The sequence below is a fragment of the Pinus tabuliformis genome, chromosome 2_2, assembly GCF_031772625.1.
Source record: "Pinus tabuliformis cultivar Carrire ecotype Pingquan chromosome 2_2, CPIR1, whole genome shotgun sequence".
In the NCBI taxonomy this organism is placed as follows: Eukaryota; Viridiplantae; Streptophyta; class Pinopsida; order Pinales; family Pinaceae; genus Pinus; species Pinus tabuliformis.
The window spans coordinates 1065303392-1065306860 of record NC_142300.1 but is presented as its reverse complement, the minus strand read 5'-3'; the positions used below and the strand labels follow the sequence as shown (position 1 = coordinate 1065306860).

At 37.0% G+C, this 3469-nt stretch overlaps 1 pseudogene; it reads right to left on the bottom strand.

Annotated features, from left to right (window-relative positions):
- Positions 1-1194: 1194 nt before the first annotated feature.
- On the bottom strand, positions 1195-1993 carry LOC149197062 (uncharacterized; annotated as a pseudogene).
- Between the last annotated feature and the right edge of the window lie 1476 nt (positions 1994-3469).

The following is a 3469-nucleotide window of genomic DNA, read 5'->3' as shown; positions in this document are numbered from 1 at the left end:
GTGTGTGTGTAATACATCTCTCTCTCTCTCTCTCTCTCTCTCTCTCTCTCTCTCTCTCTCTCTCTCTCTCTCTCTCTCTCTATATATATATATATATATATATATATATATAGAAACAATAAAAAAAATTTAAAATATTTGCTCTCTATCAAGTGAAGAAACAACAAGGATGATAACTGCTTTAGGAAAAACTATAACAAATGTTTTATAACAATAAAAATATTTTTAAATATTTCCTCCCTATCCAGCGAAGAAACAACAAAGATGATCACTACTTTAAACAAAACTATGACAAATACTTTAAAATCTTTTACATAATGATGATCTAAAAATATAATTAAATAATCTAATTTAATCAACACATACAAATCAAATAATTTAATTAATAAAATGTCAAAAATAATTATAGTAATACAAAAAAATTAAAACACTTCCTCTTACCCAACAAATTCATATATACTCTTTGGGTACATACTAACTATATACAACTTTAACACCAATATAAAAGAACAAGTCTTGCAACCTAGATCATCATCGATGATCTGGCAATTAACTACGCCGACCATCAGCTTGAATACAATAGCCACCATTGTCCAAGCCATTTCCAAACACAACCCTAGATATAGGCATAGATAGTAAAGCATTAATTCAAACAATTAATATTGTTCTACCCAAAGTCAGCATTTTAAATGGTAACTTTCTCAAAACCTGTGTTTCTTAAAAATGTGCAGTTAATACCATTCTGCCCAGAGTCACATGCATGTTTAAAATGCAAGAGATGTTAAAATATCATGAAACTTTCTTAAAATCAGTGGTGTTGGATAGATTTAGCTACGAGACACACAAAAACGCTTCAGAAAAAATACAAAAATTCCAGTGCTCCATATAAATATACAAAGGGAGATTTAAATACTACCTAGTTCAAAAATCATTTAAAGCAACCACTACCATTTAAAATGAAATTGAGAGGATATTCCAGATATGTATTGCATGCTACCCAGTAATTCAGGATCGAAAGAGAAAAGAGGATCATGTGAGAGAGGGAAAGAAACATAGCATAAGAGAGAGCCCTTAACTCCTAGGGTAGAGTGGGGCATAAATGAAAGAGGGAGCCCTTAACTCCTAGGGTAGAGTGGGGCACAAATGAAAGAGAGAGCCCTTAACTCTTAGGGTAGAGTGGGCAGAAATGAAGGGCTAAAGGTTAGGTGGAGCTAAAGTCTCGAGGAATGGAAATGGACCAACTTTCCTAAGAAGGTTGACCCAGTACTCCATCCCTTGGTCCTGATCTGCTAAGTTCATGTATGGCCAACGATCATAAATATTTCTTTTTCATTCCATATTTGTGCCCATGGTATGATCTGCAACCTCAAGAAAGTGCTCCACGAAGAAATTGTTACGCAAGGGTTCCACTTTTATTTTTTCTACTGCCCAGTCACAGGTGTTGTTGCGCCATTTGAGGATGAGTACGCCACAGTTGGTTCTACCATTGTGTTATTTTCTATTGGTGGCCACAGAGAGAGCTCACATCTCCAGAACTCGACGTTACTATTTAGAGTCAAAGAATCGTAACCTAGACTGCCCTCTAGATCTGCCTATTGCACGAATGGTTTGTCATCTTCTCGAAATTCCCTACTTCCCAAGCTAATGAAATTATGCTGATTTCCCACCAAAGTCTTCCATTTGAAATGATACTCGCTAGAATTTGAATCTTCTCTATCGTCATCAAGTATAAACTTTAAGGAATCAATGTAGCTAGAATGAAGCAAATTGGTATAATCCACGACCAGCATTTTCTTCTCACTTGTTTTGCTATAATTGTAGGGCATTACAGTAGCTACCTTTTCACTATTGTTCTGCTCTTTATCCATGACACTGCAGACTCCAAATGGTGATGCATAAACGAGTTCGATTGGTTTTGTTGAGAGTACTCAGAACAAGTCACTGGAATACGGGTAATTATTGCCTATGGAGTTGATAATGTAATAGGCTTCATGCTGATTAGAACTCATGACATTTTGATCATCAAGTGTTTTGTGAATGATAGGTGAATTAGTTGATGCCCCATGATCTTGGGGAGTCTTAGCTTCTTGTAGAGGTTGGAGGTTGGCAGGCAAGGGATTCAATGTTGTTACCTTCCTTTTTGAAAGTCCTTTTTACTGGTTTCGAAATGCAAACATGGCTTTGGAGTTGATGATCAGCCTGCTCGTCTAACAGCCTCATGAAAATTTCCCTTTAGAAAGACATCAATCCATTTTGACAATCAATAGATCTTGGCATAAACTGAAGAAAAAGGTGAAAAATACAATAGTCATTTCAATGGCTGCAAAATTCTACCTAAAGATGTAATACAAATGAAAGAAATATCCACTGTGCAAATACTCGGGGAGGGTGCATGTGTAGTAAAACAGGGTCAGAATCAAAGTAAGTACAGTGAAAGCAGCTTTGGCAACAAATGTTGTTGGGTAGTGGAGGTCCCACGTAATAGTTTTGGGGCTTAAAGCCTATATAAGTTAGGATAATAATATTGTAAATCTCTGAAATATGCGGAGCGCGAAATGTAATAGGTCAAGTCAAAGGGTTGTCCACCCAAGAAATAGTTTAGAATAATAGGAAGTAAGTCAGCCTACCCATGGTCTGTGGACCATGGGAATGTATAAATATAGCAAGGCTCTAAGGGTAAAAGGCAGTTCTGGTGTTGGATAGATCTGAGTGCTATGGGTTTGTTAAGACAGTAGCTTCTGCGTCTGTAAGTTGGAGTCAAGGGTGTTGGTGGGTAGATAGAGGCTCTGTAGTTATGTGCACAGAGGCCTGGTAGAGTCTGCAGCTGTGTGTGCGGGACCCCTGCAGCTGAGTGCGCAGGGTGGATCTGGTTGTATTCAAGAGAAGATCAATAAAGATAAGAATGTCTTAATCATTGTGTGTTTTCTTGTGGATTTGTTTATTTCCAATGTTCTAAAGTTATGCATCTTCTGTTATAATTGCACGCATGGGGTTTTAAGTTTAAATGTTTGCTTAAATACTGGAAAAAGTAGATCTGATCTATAACCAACTCATAAGTAATAACTCTTAAAAAAAGTGCCTTCTTCCGGATCTACGCAGAAGTATGTATCCTGCCAAAATCGGTCAAGGGATTCCTACGCCGTTTGGAATGAACCTTGAGACCACCTCCTCCCTAGATTCTAAAATACAACTGGAAAACCACTGGAATCTAGAAAAAGGCAAGGGTAGGCTGAAAACCGCTGTCATAACTCGACAAAACCATGCCAGCGACACAAGTCTCGACCCAAAAAAAATTCAGCCCAATGATTTTGATATTGTCAACAATATCCTTATGTTTTATCAGAGAGATATTTTCACTTTTCAATGATATTTTGAACCTCTTCCATCTGTCTAACTCCTCAAGAAGACATAGCGATTTCAATGGCTCTTCATATTTTGATGGTTTTGTATCTATTTTTGTTACAGTAGT